This window comes from Saccopteryx bilineata, chromosome 1, assembly GCF_036850765.1.
Source record: "Saccopteryx bilineata isolate mSacBil1 chromosome 1, mSacBil1_pri_phased_curated, whole genome shotgun sequence".
In the NCBI taxonomy this organism is placed as follows: domain Eukaryota; kingdom Metazoa; phylum Chordata; class Mammalia; order Chiroptera; family Emballonuridae; genus Saccopteryx; species Saccopteryx bilineata.
The window spans coordinates 150,041,232-150,064,693 of NC_089490.1; the positions used below are offsets into that span (position 1 = coordinate 150,041,232).

The 23,462-nt window shown below is 42.8% G+C and overlaps 1 protein-coding gene across 1 annotated transcript in view; it reads right to left on the reverse strand.

The window, feature by feature from the left end:
• LOC136334233 (zinc finger protein 709-like) overlaps nt 1-13,024 on the reverse strand; it is a 41,114-nt gene extending 28,090 nt beyond the window's left edge. Inside the window, 1 exon segment of the mRNA XM_066274206.1 lies at nt 12,897-13,024. The gene's annotated coding sequence lies outside the window, so the exon portion shown is untranslated.
• Nucleotides 13,025-23,462: the final 10,438 nt, after the last annotated feature.

The window sequence follows — 23,462 nt, forward strand, 5'->3', positions numbered from 1 at the left end:
CCCAGCGCTGGGGCCATCTTTGCTCCAATGGAGCCTTGGCTGCGGGAGGGGAAGAGAGAGACAGAGAGGAAGGGGGGCGGGGGGGTGGAGAAGCAAATGGGCGCTTCTCCTATGTGCCCTGGCCGGGAATCGAACCTGGGTCCCCCGCACGCCAGGCCGACGCTCTACCGCTGAGCCAACCGGCCAGTGCCCACAGCCAGTTTTTGAATCACGGTGGTCTTGGCAATGGGCCTGAATCTGTCCTTTCCGGGGACACCTTGTTTAACCATAAGGCAGCAGGCCACTCACAGAACTGTAACCCTGCTTCACACACTGTTAAAAGTGACCTCACCATAGATAATCATGAGTCTGGCTCCATTTTGATCTCTGACCATTCCCAGCAGGTAGACTTCCACCCTTCCCTCCCCACCCCCAATTATTGGGCACTTTCAAGAACCCTATGGTCTCAGGGGCACTTGGCTCTGGTAGGAAGTTTGAAGCCCACAGTTCTGGACTAGGCCCCAAGTCTCAGATGTAGCATGTGTGAAACATATGAGGCAAAGTAACCACTGGAAAACCTTTCCAAGGAATTCCATTAATACACACTTGGTGAAAGGTCAAAGAAGGTAAAACTGAAAGAACACTGCTCAGTGAAAAGTAACAGATGGCCAAGGTATAAAGACTAGAGAATCAGGTCAATGGTCATCTATGGGGCAAGACGGAGATGAGTCAGGGACGGGAGCATCAGGAGACCCTCACCACTGACCGTAGGCCAGACATGAATAATAATGATTATTCCAAGGGTGTGCATACCGTTATTACTAAGTCTTACCATAATTCACTTTGTATAATCTTTTCTGGATAAATACATATTTTTAATTGGTTAATAAAATTAGGTAGGTTTTGGGTGTACCATTCCATAATACAGTGGCCCCTCATCTATTGTGGGGGTTAGGTTTCAGACTCCCGCATGATAGGTGAAAATCTGCAAAGTAGTAACCTTATATTTATTTTATTTATATATATTTTAAGGCTTTATAAATCCACCCCACACTTTTTTTAATTAAAAAATTATTCTTTAAGACTTTATTCATTTTAGGGGGGGAGAGAGAGAGAAAAAAGGGGGGAGGAGCAGGAAGCATCAACTCCCATGTGCCTTGAGCAGGCAAGCCCAGGGTTTCAAACTGGTGACCTCAGTGTTCCAGGTCGATACTTTATCCACTGTGCCACCACAGGTCAGGCCCCACCCTACACTCTTATAAACCTTTCCCACACTGTTATTAGTCAATCGTGATATGGCATCCTCTGTACATTGCACTGTTTTCTGAGTATTTTTGGCAAAATTTTGAAGAAATTTAATTTTGAGAAGAATTTCATTTTTTTTAGCAAGAGACAGAGAGAGGGACAGACAAGGACAGACAAGACAGGAAGGGAGAGAGATGAAAAGCTTCAATTCTTTGTTGCGGCACCTTAGTTGTCCACTGACTGCTTTCTCATATGTGACTTGACCCAGGGGCTAGAGCCAAGCCAGTGACCCCTTGCTCAAGTCAGAGACCTTGGGCTCAAGTTGGTGAGCCTGCGCTCAAACAGGCAATCCTTGGGGTTTCGAACATGGGTCCTCCCTCTGTGTCCCAGGTCAACGCTTTATCCACTGTACCACTGCCTGGTCAGGGAAAAGAATATGATTTGTATATGTTTGTTTGCCCTGTAAAGTGGCAGTCTGAGTTTTTCTTCATGGTTTTGGCAGCAGAAATTGGTAACAAGCCATATGTCTATTTAGAAAAATGGGTTATGTACATTCATCACCATATATACCTTTTAAGAACAAAGGGTTGTATGCATTGATATGTAAAGGTCTGTAGTATTTGGCCCTGGCTGGTTAGCTCAGTGGATACAGTGTCAGTCCAGTGTATGGACACCTCTGGTTTGATTTCCGGGTTGGGCACACAGAAGAAGCCACAATCTGCTTCTCTTCCTTTCCCTCTTCCTCTTCTGTCTCTCTTACAGCCAGTGGCTCAATTGGTTTGAGCTTCTGCCCTGGGCACTCAGTTGGTCTGAGCATCAGCCGCAGGTGCTGAGGATAGCTTGGTTGATTCGAGCATTGGCCCCAGACAGGGGTTGCTGGGTGGATCCTAGTCAGGTGCATGCAAGAGTCTGTCTATCTCTTGTCCTTTCCCTAAATAAAAGAAAAAAAGAAAGGAAAAGAAAACAGTCTGGAGTATTTATCAATAGAATAATTAAGTAAAAATATATTGCAATGTATATACAATGTTACCTCTTCTACAACTGTTGTGGTCACCTGCAGTGTTGAGTGAACCCCAGTCTGGGTTTGGTTGACAATACATTGCTGCCAACAGTATATGAAAGGGTTTATACCTTCCATAATGGGGAGGGCAGGGCAGGCTTCTCAAGCAGGTGGGAAATGCCTTGAGAGAGCAAGGAAAGGAGCCTGACTCAGATTTGTTTGTTTGTTTTGTTTTGAGGTTATGGGGTGGGCTAGGGTGAGATTTTGTATTCAAGGCAGGGGCTTCCAGGGATGGAATCTCTTGTCAGTGCTAAAGGAGTGAGCACTCAGGTTTTCTTATCATCTTGTACAGATGTGGGCACAAGAGGAAGAGGGAAGATGAGGCTTTGAAAGCCATCAGCTGTCAATCATTAAATAATGGAGTCAGAGACTTCTGATTTCTCCTCTGGCATATAAGGTGCTTAAGAGGTGACATTCCTACACTCAGCAGAAAAGAAGCCTACACACTTAAAACCAACAACTCAGATCCATCAAAGCATTAATCCCAAGGCAAACTGCTGTTTCCCAAAAGAGACAGGAAAATAGCCAGGTGGGAATATGCTCACAGTATCCTGCTCTTCTTAACAAGACCTGTCCTCCTCAAAGATTGTTTAGAGACAAAGTCTAAATGACTGAGATTTTAACAGAACCAAAGTGACATGGGGGAGGGAAATAGGCAACTTGAGTCCCCTCTACTCTTTCTGCCTGAACTAAGTTGACAGTGTGTGTACAGTAGAGATAGCAGCAGCAGAGATACTTAAGGGTCCCGAGGAGCCCTCTGGTATCGGGGTGGTGGGTGGAATCAGTTGGCCACCTACTGACTGCCTTTCACCCTCTTTCTTTTTAAATAACTGTTTTACCAGATGGGCCCACCTCTTGCACAGAGTGTAGTCTTTCTCTCCCACCCCATCGCCAGGGTATGTGGGGGCCAGCCCAGCTTCTGCCACAGCTTCACTCTGACACAGATAAATCCTGGCAAAAACACAGACCCAGGACCACTTTAGGGAGGGCCCCAACCCCACACTCTTGCTCCCAAATGCCTAGAAATTCTCAAAACTGCCCACTCTGGTCAGCTGCACATAGAACTGAGGCTTGGCAAGCTCAGCAATGCCCCAGGTGTGGGGGGGCACAGCTCACAGCGCAGCTCCCCACCCCCCAGCAGCCTCGGTGCCTGCTGCCATCAGGCAGCAGGGCAGGTGAGCAAGTCAGAGCAAGAGAAGACACCCACAGTGGTGGTCATGTCGAGACTTGTGGCTCATGAAGCCAACTGTTATGTTCACCTGCAAAGGTGGTTTTCATGTTGAGATTGATTCCAGCATAGCCAAGAGGGTAGGAAAAGGCTTACAAAAGATAAGATTTCCTTCTCTTACTTTTTTACAGCTGAGTAGTATTCTATTGTACAAATATACCTTTTGTATCCAATCATCTACTGATGGGCGTTGGGCTGTTTCTGTACCTTGGCTCTTGTAAATGCTGCTGCAATGAACATGGAGTGCCTATATTCTTCTGAATTACTGTTTTGAGTTTCTTTGGATATATTCCCAGAAGAGGAATCGCTGGAACATAAGGTGGTTCCATGTTTAATTTTTTGAGGCTAACTCCATACTGTTTTCCACAGTGGCTGCACCAGTCTGCATTCCCACCAGTGCACAAGGGTTCCCTTTTCTCCACATCCTTGGCAAAGCTTGTTGTTTGTGGACTTATTATTTTTGTGTGTGGACTTATTGATGACAGCCATTCTGACAGGTGTGAGGTGATATCTCATTGTGGTTTTAATTTGCATTTCTCTGGTGATTAGTGACTTTGAACATCTTTTCATATGTCTATTGGCGATCTGTATGTCCTTTTTGGGGAAGCGTCCATTCAGGTCCTTTGCCCATTTCTTTCTTTTTTGTGTGTGACAGAGACAGAGAGATGGAGAGAGGGACAGATAGGGAGAGAAATGAGAAGTATCAATTCTTCACTGCGGCATCCTCATTGTTCGTTGATTGCATTCTCATATGTGACTTGACGGGGGGGGGGGGCGGGGAGGCTACAACAGAGCAAGTGACTCCTTGCTCAAGCCAGCAACCTTGGGCTCAAGCCAGTGACTATGGGGTCATGTCTATGATCCAACGCTCAAGCCAGCAACCTCATGCTCAAGCTGGATGAGCCTGCGCTCAAGCTGGCAACCTCAGGGTTTCGAACCTGGGTCCTCCATGTCCCAGTCCGACACTATATTCACTGTACTACTGCTGGGCCAGGCCCATTTATTTGGATTGTTCTTTTGGTGTTGAGTTTAATGAGTTCCTTATAAATTTTAGATATTAAGCCCTTCTCAGATGTACTGGCAAATATGTTCTCCCATTCAGTGGGTTATCTTTCACTTTGTTGATGGCTTCCTTTGCTGTACAAAACCTTTTTAGTTCAATGAAGTCCAATTTATTAATTTTTTTGTTTCCCTTGCCTGAGGTGCTAGATCACAACATATATGCAATGACTTGTTTTTATATAATGAAACACTAACAGGAGGCTCAAGAAATGATCAAAACTGTATCTGGGGGTGGCTGGAGTGACAGTGCTGCAGGGACCAGAATATATTTGCAGGGGGTCTTCTTACCTTAGACTTTTCTATCTTACAAATTTATTTAACTTAAAATACACATAGAAATTTACATCATACACCATAATTTACTATTTACTAACCATTCTAAGATTTAAATCCTTTAAACACTAATGGTTACAAATGTGTAGACCATTCAAAGAAAATGTTCAAAGCTCTTAGTGACTAAAAGAACATGGGACATTGTATTTGTCCCTCCGCAGGTCTCACATGTATTTTCAGGAATACACAGCACATTATGAAGAAATAGGAGTTTGAGTTTAGCCTCTTAAATGTAGTAGGAGTTTAAAGATTTACAAAAGCTTTGACTAGTTTTCTTCAAATCAATTAAAAAGAAATTCAATTGCTTTAGCCTTTTATTATTTTTTTTATTTAAAAAAATTTTTTTTTTCAATTTTTTATTTATTCAAGTGTAATGACACCAAGAATCATGATTTATATCAATTCTAAGGTTAGAGGTAGTTGAAACTTGCTTGAAAGAACATACAGGATTGTTTGTGGTCAATGTATTCCAAGTGTGCTTCCCTGCTGCCACGTCGTTTTCACCTTTTGAGTAACAGCTCAGAGCAGTTTACCTTGAAAAATACAGCAGTTGGGTGTTGTGCTTTATCTATCAATGTTGAGAGGGAGGGAGAGAGAGAGAGAGAGAGAGAGAGAGAGAGAGAGAGAGAGAGAGAAGGGGGGGGAGGAGCAGGAAGCATCAACTCCCTTATGTGCCTTGACCAGGCAAGCCTAGGGTTTTGAACCGGCGACCTCAGCATTTCCAGGTCGATGCTTTAGCCTTTTAAATTTCAATATTCTCTAGGGACATGGACCTACAAATACACTTTTTTTTTTTACACTCTTCTTCTCTCTCAAAAACAAATGTTTTTTTCCAAAAGCTGTAGATACTTGAGGGCATTCTTGTTGAGCTACCAAAATACCTTACAATTTTCTTCCCTCCTTCACACATAAATACTGGGTTTGAATGATTTTTGCTGAACTATTCAAACACTGGGTATATGTATTTAAAATACCAGTGGTGGTCCACAGCAACTCCACTGGGGAGCAGAGCCTGAGGTCAGTGTCACTAAGCCACACCCCCTCACGCACACATTTTGAGCCTGAAAAGGGAAGTACTTGAAGGCCCAGTTATTCTTCCTGGAGGGGGGTGGTCTCCTCCTGCAGGTGTCCTACCTGCTCACATCCACCAAGGAAAGAGCCTGTACATTGAGAAGCTTCAGCCCTGGAAAGCTGGGGGGGGGGGGCGGAGACACCCCTTCTGAGGTTTAGTTGTGGTTCCCCTGGGTCTGTTTCTAGGCATTGGGTTGAGTTTTGCATCCACAACTGTCAGTGCCTGCAGTCTGTAATTGGTGCACACTGTGAAAGTGAGGAGAGTTCTGTGTCCTGGGATTGCTTCTCATGTGTGCCCTGACCTGGGCTCAAGGCATTGCCTTTTGGATTGAGCCCTGATTGGGGTTCAAACAAGAGACCTTCAGTATGGAGCCAGTGACCTCAGTGCTCCAGGCCAATGCTCTATCCATTGCACCTCTGGCCATGGCCAGAAAATAATGTTATTTCATTATTATTTCCATGCCAAGAAATTGTTCTCTAATCAACTGATCATACTTAAAACACTCTGGTGTTGCAAGTCTATGCCCTGGGATTCCATTCTAAATCACTCAAAAGTAATGAAAAGTCCTCAGAAACACACCACAACCTCTAGGGAAAGGAAAAGGGGTAAACAATTATTTTTTCTTCTTTTTCCAAGTGAGAGGAGGGTAGACAGACTCACGCATGCACCTTGACCGGGATCCACCGGCAACCTCATCTGGGGCCAAGCTCGCAGCTGAGCTATTTTTTAGCACCCGAGGCAGAGGTGTCTGGTGCTGATGCACTTGAACCAATTGAGCCATGACTGCAGGAAGGGGAGGAGAGAGAGAGAGGGAGAAAACACGGGGTGTGTGTGTGTGGAGAAGCAGATGGTCACTTCTGTGTGCCCTGACTGGGAATTGAACTTAGGACATCCATACATGGGGTCGATGCTCTACCACTGAGCCAACCAGCCAGGGCCAGGAAAACAAATTATAACACATGCAATGTAATGCTGTATCAATGTAAGAAATCTCAAACCTGTGAAGATTTTAAGAGTTTATTTGAGCCAAAGTGATGACATAAGCCATGGAACATGATCTCAAATAACAGTTTTACAGCTTTTTTTTAAAAAAAAGCTTCTTTAGGCCCTGGTAGGTTTGCTCAGTGGATAGAGCATCATCCTGGAGTGCAGAAGTCCCAGGTTCAATCCCCAGTCAGGGCACACAGAAGCGACCATCTGCTTCTCTCCCCCTCGCTCTTCCTCTTTTCTCCCTCTTAATGATAGCTCAGTTGGTCCTAGTGTCAGCTTTAGGTGCTAAAACAATAGCTTGGTTGATTCAGCATCCGCCCCAGACCGGGGTTGCTGGGTGGATCCTGGTTGGGGCCCAAGCAGAAATCTGCCTATCTCCCCTCCTCTTAAAAAAACCCCACTAAAAACAAAAACAAAACTTCTTTAGTAACAGATTTTATTGTTTAAATATCTGTAAGTATTGTTATGTTTAAAAAGGTTAATTTCTTTTTCTTTTTTTTGACAGATTCAGAGAGATGGACAGATAGACAGGAAGGGAGAGAGATGAGAAGCATCAATTCTTTGTTGCAGCTCCTTAGTTTTTCATTGGTTGCGTTCCCATATGTGCCTTAGTGGGGGGGGCAGCAGAGTGAGTGACCCCCTTGCTCAAGCCAGCAACCTTGCACTCAAGCTGGTGAGCCCATGCTCCAAGCCTGATGAGTCCATGCTCAAGCCTGCAACCTCGGGGTTTCGAACCTGGGTCCTCCAATCCCAGTCCAACGCTCTATCCACTCTGAACCACCGCCTAGTCAGGCAAAAAGCTTAATTTCTTACAAAATTCTACTTTCAATATTGCCAGATCACTTTACTTTCTATTTTATGCCACAATTTTTATAAACATGTATTTTCTTGAAGCCTCAATTTGCTGAGTTGTAAGTTAAAGGACTCTTTTACAAGTTTTCACACACACACATTCATTAAAAAAAAAATTTTTTTTTAATCTGCTGATTTCAGTGGGTTGGGGGGGGGGGGGGAGAGAGACAGACAAACAAGAACACTGAGCTGTTCCTGTGTGTCCTGACCAGACACTGAACCGGCAACCTGTGGGCTTTGGGATGACGCTCTGTTTATTTCTTTTCAGAGTTTTCTTGTGCACGTGAAGCCTGGTACTTGGCTGAATGTTTGTTAATAGTTCTCCCATGGATGTTTGTTCACTTTACCAATAATTATAAATGAGGAATTATGGCTTATCCTCTGAGTCTTCAAAGTTTAGAGCTGTTGCTGAAAACATCTACTGTTTACAAAAATTAGGGGATCAGGGAATGTGCAGATAGTCCAGTACTTTCAGCCTTTTGTATAGTGCATTTTCACCAATGAAATAAGAGTTGGTTTTGCATCTCATTTGCATAGCTGACCATCTTTCTTTGACTTGTCGTTTGCTTTTCTGATGTTCTTGTTTAATAAAAAAAAATCAAATGCTTTTTTTTTTATTGCTTCATATTCATTTTGAAATATCCCCTAGTTTTTGTGAGCGGTATTCATTATGACATTTACAGTGTGAGTTCTGTCACGTTATCTGAGAGCAGCTCAATGACTAAAGGCTTTGGCACATAGATACCATACACACGGATCTACTCACACTAAAATGCTTTTATGGACTGGGGGGTATGACGACGAGTGGATCTTCCATATCGCTTACCGAGTGTTTCTTTAATGTGAGGCTACTGGTGTTTAAATGCTAAAGCTCCAGTTGATTTCTCATCCACATTCACTATATGTATAATGTCATATCATTTCAGGTTGGAATACAGTGGTCCCTCATCTGTCATGGGGGTTAGGTTCCAGAACCCTCTGTGATAGACAAAAATCTGCAAAGTAGCAACCTTATATTTATTTTATTATTTATATCTATTTTAAGGCTTTATACATCCTCCCCACACTCTTACAAACCTTTCCCACACTCTTATAAATGCTTCCTATGCTCTTGTTGGTGGCCTCCCATCCCTCAGCCAATAGTATGATCTCACACAGGCAAACTAGCTCAAGCGGGAGCAGCGGGAGCTGCATTTTCCATATGTGTGAGTCTCTGTCTACTCACCTGGCCTATGTATTTTATTTTGATTTAATATCCTTTTAATATCTGTTATATTGTTTTCAATTTTTTAGGCTAGAAAATGCTTATTTTACTGTAAAAATAATTAAAATAATAAATATATAAAAATACCTATATACTGCAAAATCCCGCAATATAGCAAAAAATTCTGCAATACAAAATTAGATATGTACAATTTAAAAATCCATGATACTGCCCTGGCCGGTTGGCTCAGTGGTAGAGCGTCGGCCTGGCGTGCAGAAGTCCCGGGTTCGATTCCAGCCAGGGCACACAGGAGAAGCGTCCATTTGCTTCTCCACCCCCACCCCCTCCTTCCTCTCTGTCTCTCTCTTCCCCTCCCGCAGCCAAGGCTCCATTGGAGCAAAGATGGCCCGGGCGCTGGGGATGGCTCCTTGGCCTCTGCCCCAGGCGCTAGAGTGGCTCTGGTTGCAACAGAGCGATGCCCTGGAGGGGCAGAGCGTCGCCCCCTGGTGGGCGTGCCGGGTGGATCCTGGTCGGGCGCATGCGGGACTCTGTCTGACTGTCTCTCCCCGTTTCCAGCTTCAGAAAAATACAAAAAAAAAAAAAAAAATCCATGATACTGTGAGACTGCGAAAAGTGAACCACGACATGGCAAGGGATTGTATTTACTGAAGGGTTTCATTATTTTCTCTCCAGTGGTGGGGCCCCTCAGGCTATCTAAGGGAAGAACAATGACTGAAGGATTTCTCACGTGGCTGACACGTGTAAATGGCTGCTCCCCAGTGTGAGTTTTCTCTTGTCATATAAGATTAGCTTATTGACTGAAGGCATTCCCATACTTACAACATTGGAATGGTTTCTCTCTTGTGTGTGTTGTTATGCTGTGTAAGTTCAGAACTCTGATGGAAAGCGTTCCTACACGAGACATGAATTTGGTTTCTCTCGTGTGGATTCTTTTGTGTTAGCTAAGGCCAGAACTTTGATTAAAGGCTTTCCCACGTTGATGACATTTATAACGTTTCTCTCCAGAATGGATTCTCTCATGTTTGCTAAGATAAGATCTTTGATTGAGAGCTTTCTCACATAGGTAACATTCATATGGTTTCTCTCTTGTGTGAGTTTTCTCATGTTGTTTAAGGTAAGAACTATGAAAGCTTTCTCACACTGATGGCATTCATATGGTTTCTCTCTATGGTGTGTTCTATTGTGACATGTACATTCAGAACTGACTGAAAGCCTTTCCACACATGAGACACATGTGTGCTTTCTCTCCAGTGTGGCTTCTCTTGTGCTGGCTGAGGCCAGAGCTTTGACTAAAGGCTTTCCCACACTGATGATAACATTCATAAGGTTTTTCTTCAGTGTGTATTCAATTGTGCTTTCTAAGATAGGAGCTTTGCAAAAAGCCATTGCTACAAAGATAGCATTTAAATGGTTTCTCTACAGCAGGGGTCCCCAAACTACGGGCCCCCTGAGGCCATTTATCCGGCACCCGCCGCATTCCAGAAGGGGCACCTCTTTCATTGGTGGTCAGTGAGACCACTACAAAGCACGGCGTCGCTCACGTACAGTACTACTTCTGGTGACGCGGGACGCACGCCTCACGGCTCTGGAAGCACGTCATATCACTTGTTACGGCTAGCAGTGACAAATACGGAACCGGACATTGACCAGCTCATTCGCCAAAAGCAGGCCCATAGTTCCCATTGAAATACTGGCCAGTTTGTTGATCTAAATTTACTTGTTCTTTATTTTAAATATTGTATTTGTTCCCGTTTTTTTTTTTACTTTAAAAAAGGGATTTGTTCATAGTTTTTTTTATAGTCTGGTCCTCCAACAGTCTGAGGGACAGTGAACTGGCCCCCTGTGTAAATAGTTTGGGGACCCCTGCTCTACAGTGTGAGTCATCTAAGGCTAAAGCAATTACTAAAAGCTTTCCCACATACATGACATTCACATAATTTACCTCTAATGTGAATTTGTGTGTACTAAGGTGTGACTCTTCACTACGTGACTTTCCACACTGTTGGCTGACGTAAGGTTTCTTTCTTATGTGAATTAACAAATGTTGCGTCAGAGCAGATCTGTGAGTGAACCCATTACTCAAATCAATCCATTCCATAGGATCCTCTGTAGTGTGAGATTTCATTGGCACAGTAGGGGATATGCCCTTCTTGCTGATCTGAAGCATTACTATCATTTTTTGGTTTCTAGGAGATCTCTCGTGCTACACTATGGCCTTGGAGAAGTCCAGTGCCTTCACTCCACAGCTCTTCTTCTTGCTCCAGCTGGAAAGCCACCACTGATCTGCTGATCTGATTCCCACAGACCAGTGGCTGATGTCTTCCTGCATCACATCTCTGTACAGCCTTCTCCGCTCTGTACCCAGCAGGCCCACTTTTCCTGGGTGAAGTCTACAGCTGTATCCTTAAAGGTCACTGATGCCAGTGGCTGCCGGGTCAATAACTCAGTGTACAGGTGTCTTTTTCTGAATTTGCATTCACAGACAGTTCCAAGCACAAAGCAGGTAAGTCAGAATCCAAGACTGGAGAAGATGGTGAAGCCAAATGGGTGCTGAGGTCAGTTACACAAAGTAGCCAATTCTCTTTTTCCAATGTCTTAAACCATTTAGTTTTTTCTTCTAGAAGCAAATGCTTGCAGCTTCTTTTATGCATTTGAAATGAAGGAGGGATGTAAAAAAAATTGGAGAAAATAAGGTGGGGATTAGGTTAAAAGGATACTTAAGATTATATGCTTGCTTTGGGGTTAACACCTCACTTTTGGCATTTCAAAGGTGTGTTAACCTAGATGCACAAGAACAGTAGAGTGGCTGCCTTAAAACCTTTCACCAAGAATTGATAGGCCTGGGTTGTAACAACTCATCATGACCGGCCCAGTTAGAAATTTATTATCAAGTCACCCTGTAAAGTTACTTTTCATAGAACCCCTCTTTTGGTCATAAATCAATTTGAAGGATGCACTGATGACCAACCTTTTGGTTGGGTAGGGTGGTCTCACAGCACTAGAAAGGCTCATTCCTAGGAAATCTCAGTATTGACATTGTCTTGTGACCACTGGGGATAGGGCAATACTGTAATCATGGGATCTAAGTCAAATTTTTCCCCAAAAAAGGAAGGGCAGGTAAATGGAAGAAAGTTAGGTCTTATGGCCTGCATTGTGAAAATACACTCTGGATCATTACTAGCCTATGAACTATCATGATCCGAGTATTGCCTTCTCATTTTCTGTATTTGGCATTTATTTTTATTTTTAATTAAAAAAATTTTTTTTATTTAAGTGAGAGGCGGGGAGATAGAGGGACAGACTCTTGCACGAGCCCCAACTGGGATCCACCCGGCAACCCTCATCTGGGGTGATGCTCTGTCCATCTAGGGCCACGCTAGCAATTGAACCATCCTCGGTGCTGGAGGCAAAGGTGTTCAAATCAATTGAGCCATGGCTGCAGGAGAGGAAAAGAGAGAAAAAGGGAGAAAGAGAGAGAAGGAGGAAGGGGAGGTGAGGAGGAGCAGATAGTTGCTTTTCCTGTGTGCCTGACTGGGAATCAAACCTGGGATTTCCACATGCTGGGCTGACGCTCTACCATTAAGCCAACCAGCCAGGAACATGTATTTGGCATTTATTATAACATTTACATAAGCCACGAAAAGAGCATTACCAGATAGTTTATATACATGTTCAATAATAATAAACAATTGGACTATATAAAAACCCCAAAGAACAAGTGTAACTGTTATTATGACTAATATCATTAGCAGACAGGTAAAGACAATCAAACAAAATGAATTCTGAGTGCAATATCAATCTGTAGATATTTAAGTCTTGTCAGTATCTTGGGATAGCTATCTATCAATACCTTTGCTGTCAGCAGCTCCTCATCTTTAAGGAGTTTCTGATGTCTGTAGACAGGGTTAGATGTCCATTCATGGTTAGGCTCCTGATAAGATCCTTTCCAATGAGGTTGGACTGTGTGTTTTATTAGATGTCATTTCCAGTAAACAACATCGTCAGGTGACCTTTAAAGTCTTTGTCTTGTGGGAGTTCATTGTGAAAAGAAAACGGTTACCAACTTGGCATTTTTTTTAAATAACTCTATCTAAACATGGCAATAATGTAAGATGTTTCCTTTTCACAGCACCAGCTCATTCTTCTTCCATCTAAGTTCAGCTTAAATGCACTGTAATGTATGACAGAATAAAAAAACCTAAAAATGGGGACCCAGGGAACAGGGAAGAACCAAGCAGCCATCTTGGGTTTCCCAGAGTTCTGATTATTCTTTAATTTACAACCATTGTTTACTCATACAATATACCCTTGAAATTTTTCATCACTTATTTTACAATGCTTCCCATGCAATTTCATACATAATGGTTTTAAAATTTTTTAATTAAAAATTTTTTTAAATTTATTGATTTTTAGAGAGAGAGAGAGAAAGTAGGGGGAGAAGCAGGAAGCATCAACTCATAGAAGTTGCTTCCTGTATGTGCCTTGACTGGGCAAGCCCAGGGTTTCAAACCGGTGACTTCAGGGTTCCAGGTCAATGCTTTCCCACTGCGCCACCACAGGTCAGGCTTCCCATGCAATTTCAAATGTTGAGATGTTTCATCGCCTTTTCTGAAACACTGTAAAGTTACTCCTAACATATAATGGGGATTTTAACCCTTAAAAACTCAATTTCTACTGAAGACTAAGAAATAATCATAAATAACTGGACTATAGTTTGGACATTTTATAACCTCTAGATACATTTTTCATAGACACAAAAGTCATTATTAACATGGATTCATTTTTGTAAAACCCAGGCAAAAGAAGACCTGTCTGTTTTACTTAAACCAACAAACTTAAGCTAGCTTTTATTTACTACGCATTAATCTTAGATCATGTGGTCTTGAAATGCACGAGTTACTGTCTGTATTTCTGAGTTTTATGTTTATTTTAAATATTTTATTGAATTTATTGGGGTGACATTGGTTAATACAATTATATACATTTCAAGTGCACAATTCTATAATACATCATCTTTATATTTGACCCTCTTCTACCTCGTCCTACCCCCTTTACCTCTGGTAATCACCATACTGCTGTCTGAGTCTATAAGGTTTTTTTTCCCCTAATCCCTTCACTTTTTTCTCCCAGCCATCCACCACCCCCCCCGACAGCTGTCAGTCTATTTCTGAGAATGTTAGTGTACCCAATTCTTACAAGTACTTGCCTTTAAATTAATTTTAACAATACCATTTGGAGGTAGAAAATTATCTCACATTTACAACATACATATATAGACATACACAGCACAGTTGGATCCAAATTGTCCTGGGGACAGTTATAAATTTTTTTCCTTCTTTTTCAAGTGAGAGGAGGGGAGACAGAAAGACAGATTTCCGCATGCACCCCAACTGAGACTCACCCGGCAACACCACCTGGAGCTGATGCTTGAATACCGAGCTATTTTTAGTGCCTAAGGCTGACACACTAGGACCAACAGAGCTATCCTCAGTGCCTGGGGCCACACTCGAACCACTGGCTATGAGAGGGGAAGAACCGGGAGAGGGAGAGGGAGAAAGGGAGAGAGGAAGAGAAGGAGGGGGCATGAAGGGAGGAAGGGAGGATAGGAGGGAAGGAGAGGCACACACACACAGAAGCACTCACTTGTTCCACTTAGTTGTGCATTCACTGATAGCTTGCCCTATGTGCCCTGACTAGGGATAGAACCTGCAACCTCGGTGTTTCGAGATGACATTCTAACTGACTGAGCTAACCAGCCAGAGCCAGCAAGCTTTTCCTAATTGTGCATGCAAAAATTGATTTAGAAGTATCAAAGAATCCTCAACTCAGCCATCTTAGTATTAATGGGAGGCTGACTTCCAAGGGGCTTGTCCGGATGGAGACACAATTTACACCTTAATTTTGAGATCCATATGGCTTGAACAAACTTCTAGGGAAAACCATCCTTACATGCATGTTTCCAGATGAGCCAAGTGCCATGGATGTCCCTATAGGACTGCTTTACGCCCTAGAAGAAATTTTTCCTCAGGTAACCCCACAGAGATTTTGAGTCACCTAAGAATACCTAAGCAAGGACCAGCAAGAGCGTATTGGACATCACCTAAACCGATACTTTCCAAGACATGGGCCCCTCTCTCAGCCTACCCATTTTAGGGTGCTCTGCCTTTCTCCCCAGGATGCCCGCTGACTTCTCTGTTTGGCTGTCATACCATGAGGTATGACAACTCCTGGTGCCTATGTCCATCACTCCAGAATCAGGGATCTAAACAACTATTGTTCCCCACTAGCTATTCAGGTTGGAGAAGCAAGTGTCCTTTCTCTTTTGGAGCTAAAGAAAATTCAGTCTCTCATTTAATCAGCAAAAATTTTGTTCAGCCTCCCAGTAAGCAGTCCAATTAAAAAGCAAAATTAAAAGCAGCAATCCATTTCCTCCGCTTTCCCTGGGTTATCTCAACCGTTATATAACTTGAGAATGGTATAAGAACAGCTTAAACAAAGTCATGCCGCCTGGCCTGTGGTGGGGCAGTGGATAAGCCTTGACCTGGAATGCTGAGGTTACTGGATCAAAACCCAAGCTTGCCCGGTCAAGGCACGTACAACAAGCATTCATTCAGTGAACAACTAAAGTGAAGCAACTATGAGTTGACATTTCTCACTCCCCCCTTCCTCTGTAAAATAAATAAAATCTTAAAAAAAAACCATCCCCAAAACTATATAAAAAATAAAATAAAGTCTTGCCCTGGTACTTGTACCTAAAGCAAGGAGATCCACACACAAATTCACCTGATGTGAAACAAGGGGCCAGTGGGGCACAGGGAGATCCTGCTTGAACCTATCACAGGGTCCAGGTGGTCCTAGGTAGGCTTCTTTGGATTCCTGCCAGCTTGTGATGTCAAACTTGTGGAGAATTTTTTTTTTTAATTCAGTAAGAGGAGGGGAGGCAGAGACAGACTCCCACATGGGCCCTGACTGGGATACACCTGGCAAGCGCACTAGGGAGCGATGCTTTGCCCATCTAGGGCGTTGCTCCATGGCTCAGCACCCAAGCTCTTCATAGCGTTTGAGGAAGAGGTGATGGAGCCATCTTTAGTGCCTGGGGCCAACTCGCTCCAATTGAACCATGGATGCAGGAGGGAAAGAGAGAAAGAGAGGGAGAGAGTGAGATAGGGAGGGAGGGAGAGAAAAGATGGAGGAGGAGGGGTAGAGAGCAGAAGGGTCCCTCTCCTGTGTGTCTTGACCAGGAATCACACCTGGGACATCCACACACCATGCCGACCGGCCGAGGCTGGAGAATTTTTTAAAGAATTTGAGTCAAACTGATGATATATTCTGGGGAGCAAGATCTCAAATGCTCCCAAGAATAACAGTTTTGCACTTTCTTTTATGCATTTGAAATTAAGGAAGAAGTTAGGAAGATTACATGGAAGTGGGAGAAACCATGGTGGGGACTGGACTACAGGACAGTTAAAATTATGTGCTCTCATACAGCTTATAGGTTTTGAGCTTCAAAATTATAGTTGTTCCTTTTTTCAAAGGATCAACAACAATGGCTCTGGGAAACTTCCACTAAATGGCAAATCGCTTTTGCAAATCAATGGACAACTTTATACTGAAACAGTCAACTTAAAATCAGCTCAAAGACTAGAATTATATGCCATTATCATGGCTTTTCAGCAATTGCCATATTCCTCCTTTAATCTATATACAGACAGCAAATATTTACTTATGGTGTTTCATTCCAAAAAGTAGCGGCCCCAAACACACTCAGGAGCAAGCTTTTAAAGGCAAAATTACATTCTGGCCAGGGTATGGGGAGGAGGGGAAGCCTAGTAGTAAAACAAAGCAGTGAAATAGACTCATTTACAAGGTTTATCTATAGGATAAATTCTGGGAGAAACACTCTGGGTACATCTGCAACCTTGCAAAACTAGCCCAAGGCCACAGCCTGCAAAACTAGCTTGAAGGCCCGGGTAGGGAGTGTTTTAGAAAAAGTAAGATCAGCCAAAAGTCACTTTGCTTCATTTCGGGATGTTTTATGCACCTGTCTGTCTGCTTCCCAACAACTTTTCCCCCCCAGAGAGCATTGTCAGAGTGTCCGGGGTTCTAGGTAATAAAGAAATGAGCCTGACCTGTGGTGGCGCAGTGGATAAAGCGTTGACCTGGAATGCTGAGGTTGTCGGTTCAAAACCCTGGGCTTGCCCGGTCAAGGCACATATGGGAGTTGAAGCTTCCTGCTCCTCCCCCCTTCTCTCTCTCTTTCTCTCTCTCTCTCTCTCTCTCAATCTCTCTCTCTCTCTCTCTCTCCTCTAAAATGAATAAATAAATAAAATAATAATAATAAAAAGAAATGAAACAGCATAGGTGCTTCTAACCTGGATATGAGACAGGTGGCCTGGGTCTTCCCCTTGCTTCACTTCCTTTTATATTATCATTGGCCAAGCTTAGGCTTCTGTTGTTATTTAAGCAACTGCAATGTACCCAAGGCCAGGCATCCAAGACATGTGGAGCCAAGATTATACAGTAGTCTGAGCAGCGGAGTCTTTGCCCAGTCTCTTAACCATAACGCTACATGAAGGGACAGAATGGAGACTCTGGGGGAGAAACTGAGGGAGACTCGCATTTCAGCCTTAGGAGTTGATATCACTGGTTTATGATTAAGTTTTCTTCTTTTGATCTGGGTATATCATTAATTAGTCGATATACTAATAAATACTCTTCATATTAGTCGATCAGGGTTTGATTCCATTCTTGGCACACTGCTTAAATGGGAGGAGAGAATCTTCTAAGAGAACTAGATGCAAATTGGAAGGAGTGGGGCAGGGTGATAAGGAGCCAAAGATGATACATGGGTACTGAAGAAATTTTCAGATAAAAAAAAAATTAAATAAGCTGTGAACACCGACAGAAGAAAAGTGGGAAGGCAGGTTTGATGCCTAATCATAATTGTTTTGAAAGAAAAACAATGGATCTGATACCAGTTACTAGCAGAATCTTTGTTTCTGTCTAGAGAGGAGGTGAGGGGCAAGGGCAGCATGTTCAGCCAGACCTGTCTGTATGTTCCCTGGTTTGTAAATGGAAGTCCTTGCTACTGCCTTTGAGCTCTGGAACTGTTCTCTCTTCTTTCAGGGGGAAATAACAGATGGTCATGCTGGAACTGAGTTTATCGGAATCTTCAAAACCTTCTTGTTCACAATTTATGATGTCACTATTTTGCAAATTCAGTGCTTTCTTGTAGTTTTCCTTTTGAGATAAGCCACAGGAGCCTCATTTTAGTTGGGCATTGCCTATTAGCGGCAAAACTCCTTTCTTATTTAATCAGCTTCTCCAAAGGAATTGTTAGGTCAGACAAAGGAGGGACGCACAGGCCTGATCAGTTTTATAAGAAGTTTATTTATGCATCTGTAAAACAGATGGGCTGAGACCCTAGTGGCATCAGCAGAGAGCTGCAGGAAGGGGATGTCTGATATAGGGGTTGCTGCAGGCATTTACTGGCATGGGGTTGGATGCACCTGGACATGATCAGATTAGCATGTTTTGGTTTGTTGCCTTTGATCATAGACTGTCTCCCTTTCCCAACCCTCAGGTCCTTCTTGATGGCCTTGTCCCAGGGACATTTCCCAGAACCTTCCCAGGATGGGAGAAGTTGCTTAAGGGCAGGGGGAGGTTGGGTGATGGAAAGGCTTAATGAAGAAGTTCCCCTAGTGGGAGGTTGGGTGAGGGGGAATTTGAGTTTTGAAGGGACTATAAATTTAAAGGAGCCCTGGACCCACACCGAACAGGAATATGGCTGAGTCCAGGTAGATCCTCTCTATGAGGGCGAAAAGATTTTGGCAGTCTGACTAAAAACAACACGTGGAATCTGCCACCTTAGTCTCTCTTCCATATTCATTTGTATTTTTATGCATTTTGCTCCTGGAATTCAAGTTAACAGGTCAGCATCTGTAAGCATGGAAGACATTTGAGTTGTTCAAGTGTTTGTGGCTGAGGTGTGGACAGCTGAAGCACTATGGAGAGGCTAAACCCTGACTGGCTGCATGGTTGGGAGGTGATGCTGACGTAGCCCCAAATCCTGGCCCTCTTGAATCCAGAATGTATTCAGTATTGTCGCACAAACTCTAGTTCTGGATGCTGGAAGTCCAAGATCAGAGTGCCAGCATAGTTAGTTTCTGGTGAGAGCCCACATCCAAGTCTTACTACATTTTGACCTTTGCTTAGGCAGGCGTCCCCAAACTATGGCCTGTGTGCCACATGCGGCCCCCTGAGGCCATTTATCCGGCCCCCCGCCACACTTCCGGAAGGGGCAGCTCTTTCATTGGTGGTCAGTGAGAGGAGCACTGTATGTGGCGGTCTTCCAACGGTCTGAGGGACAGTGAACTGGCCCCTGTGTATAAAGTTTGGGGACACCTGGCTTAGAGTATTGAGGCTTTCACCCATCACTTTTTCACCTTAACATATGTGGTACTTTAGAGCAAGCCTATGGCAGCCCAAGGTATGTTCTGGTGGGAAGTTTGAAACCTCCGAGCCCTCCTTGTGCACAGGGACTCTTCTCCAGCCAAATAGAAGCTGAGATGTGTTCAATAAAACTCTCAGGTTTACATCTTACACTATAAGGAAATATATTTTAGATAATTTTTGAGTGTGTGCCTAGAGAATTTGCAAATGGCTATGATCTCCTTGAGGCAACTGAATTTCTATTTTCACCATTATTAGAAAAAAATAATAAAAATATATAAGTGCAGGTTGTACCTAAAAACTCTTAATATACTTAACACATTGATGCGAAACTTCAAATGCATTTATTTGAATAGCTTTATTGGAATACGCTACATATACCATAAAAAGAATCCCTTTATTGTGTACAATTCACTGGTTTTCAGCATATTCAAAAATACTGAATCATCACTATAATTTATGAACACTTTTGTTACCTCAAAAACAAACCCCTATGCCTTTTAACTTCACTTCCCAATATATTTCCATTCTCTTCCTCCAAGCAACAATCCTAGGCACCCTCTAATCTACTTTCTATCTCATTAGATTCCCCTATTCTAGATTTACATGTGAATAAAATCACGTAAGATGTCTCTGTAAAGACTTTTGTTACTTAGCATAATTTTCTCAAGGAATATCCATGTAAAAGAACATATGGTAACTTCATTCATTTTTTATAATCATTTTTAATTTTTATTTTTTTAAGTTAGAGGAGGGGAGATAGGCAGACTCCCACATGTGCCCTGACCGGGATCCACCTGGCAACCTCCATCTGGGGCTGATGCTTGAATCAACTGAGCTATCCTCAGTGCCTGAGGCTGATTCTCAGACCAACCAAGCAATCCTCAGAACCTGGAGCTGACACTCAAACCAATTAAGCCATTGGCTGTGAGAGGGGAAAAGAGAGAGAAGGGGGAGAAAGAGAGGAAGAGAAGCAGATGGCTGCTTCTCATGTGTGCCTTGACTGGGGATCGAACCTGGGATGTCCACACACCAGGCTGATGCTCTACCACTGAGCCAACCAGCCAGGGTCTATACTCATTATTTTATTGTATTGCTCTTTCTAATGGAGTCAGATAGTTCTCATAAGAGTTCTTCCATTTCTTTTTTTACTCTTGATTCTCTCTTTTCTTCCACTTGAGTTATTTCTAGATTTCTATCTCTGATATCACTAATTCTTTTTTCCAACTGGTCTGCTCTATTTCCTAAACTTGCTAGTTCACATTTCATCTCATTTATTAAGTTACTTGTCTCCAGAGTTTCTATTTGGTTCTTTTTTATATTTTCAATGTCTTCGATAAAGTACTTTTGTTCATAGATTTTATTTCCAAGTTAATGCAATTGCTTCTCTGAGTTTTTGAATATCTCATTGACGATTTTCAGAACTGCAATCTTGAATTCTCAGCCACTTGAATGAGCCTTTAAATTTAGTTTCTGGAGATATTTTATTTTCCTTCTGTACTTCCATGTTTACCTTGGTTATTTGTGGTACTTGATGGGTTATTTTTCTGTGTAGGAATTTTAGGGACTGAAATTTCTCTTTCTCTTATTTTCTGAGTACTTGGTATTTTTATTTGTTTAGCAGGTTGGTAAGTAGAGGCCTTTGCTTTGTTTTACTGAAGGTGGTTTTTTTCTCTTATCTGTACTGCTGGGATTTTTGGACTTCTGAGGGGCCGAGTCATCTGGGTCAGGGAAATGCTTAGTATTGCCAAGGAGGTAGGCATCCTCCTTACTACCCAATTGCTTTGGTCTCCGGGCACCAATCCTCTGATAGGCTGAGTCAGGTGATGGGCTCCCAACCTCTGTGTTTGCAGCTTTTCTTTTCTATAACCAGAAGTCAAGCTTTGTATGCCATGCTGTGTACACCATGTTTTGCAGCCTTCTACAATTGCCTCTAACCAGGTTCTGCTGCAGTGTGAGGAGACAGGCTCTCCCATTAAGGGCTCAGTCCCTTCCAATGGGTTTAACTGCAGTGGGTGCAGACCTCTAGGATGAATTGTTGCTTCTGCCCATTTGGATCTCACAAGTGAGGGTTGCAATGTTGTGCTGGCCATGGGAAGGTGATGCAGGGCGCTGCATTCTGGCCTCTGAGGTTTTGTCTGCCTGGTAATGATGGCTACTCAATTGCCACCACACTCTTCTGGATCCCATCTCTGATCCTTGGTTCAGCTTTATGCGTACTGGCTACTCAGGGAAGATTGCTGCCTCCACCCCTCAGGTGCTCCCAGTAGGGGTTGCACCCTGACACTTCACCACTACCGTCTCTTTTGGGACTGCAGTGAATGCCAGGCTGTGTCTATTTCCTATCTTTGTCTTTCCCTGTCTTCCCAGATATGCCCACATCCAAATGTTTCAATGCTCAGATCTTTCAGATGTTATTGTGTTAAACAGGAAATCCTTGTTGAGTTACAGTTGTCCAGCTTATAACTTCAGGGGGAGAGACCTAAGGGTTCTCTCATACTGCTGTGCTGCTTACATTGCTCTATGAAGGCTCTTTATATATTTTTGATGCAAGTCCTTTATTAGATATATCAAGATATGTCATTTGAAAAATTTTCTGAGTTTTCCCTCTTTTGCTTTAAAATTTTTATTTTTAATATGCACATATTATAACATTTTAACCGTTTTTAAATGTAGTTCAGTAGTGAGAATACACTGACATTGGGAAACCAGTCACATAACTGTTTTTTATCTTTCAAAACTAAACATCTATACATGTTAAACATCTGCCCAATTTCCCTTACCCTCAGGCCCTGGAAACCACCATCCTGTCTTCGTGAATTTCACTATTCTAGGTACCTCATAGAATAGGCCAGGCAGTAAGTCTATGTCTTGCAGCTCTCTGTTTTAACTGCTGTTTTTACACTGGGGGCTTGTTGATGTGGTGCTCAGGTCTTTAGGTGGGAAAATGCTCTTATGTTATGATTAAACCTGTAATATTTTGGTGGGACAGAATCCATGGACTATGAACTCAAAACACATTCTAAGCATTGATCTCTGCCTTTTTGTCATGTAGGAAACCTGGAGTCTAGGAGTTACCTGATTAACCTTACCCCAATCTAATAAGGAAATACTCAAATTGCTTATGGTTTATGTAAAAATGAAACCAAAATCATTTTAACCAAGAAGTAAATACAGAGAGCAATGCTAACGTGATAGCCTGCTGTTTGTGTCCAATCTTTAATTAGAGATAGCCTGTTTGATTTAGGGACAAAATGCAGCAACTCTGCAGCAAACTCCATCAGGTGTGTTGGAGGCACACTGTCTATAGCTCAGGAACTTCCTGGTCACTCATGTACTCCCAAGAGAATCCCAAAGTGGCTAGTATGTCTAGAAAAGTAACCTCATTCAAAACAGACTGCATTGATATTAAGAAAACACATTTCCCTTCTGTTGGTGGGATATACCAGGGGCCCATTTTCAGCGCTGAGCTCCAAGTATTAGTATCTTTTCAATGAGGAGAACTATAGTTAGAAAGTGCAAGGGTTCTACATTGATGACTCAAGGCAAAATGGGAAGCAGGTTGAAGAGCATGATTAACTCAGGGCCTGGAATGGCCTCCATTACAAAAAGATTTTGTCAGCTGTCAGCAATGGCTGCTCGAACTGTATACAGCATGGGCTGAGAAATAGTCTCTTGAATGAGAATGCACTGGGTAATTTATGTCCACCATGGGTAGTTTAGAGACCTGAATGCCTCTTTAGCACAGAGATGTGGGGATGTGACTTATTTCAATAAATTCTAGAGCCATTTTTTTTCTCATTTAAAGTCAATTTTTAAGTGTTGTGGGAATAAGTAAAAAAGCAGATCTGATAAACATGTGACACATGTGGCTGAGGAGAATCAGCTCATTGTATATGTTCTGCCACCAGCTCTGTCATCTTTTTAGCTCACAATTCCTTGGTGTTTCCTAAGACAAAGTATT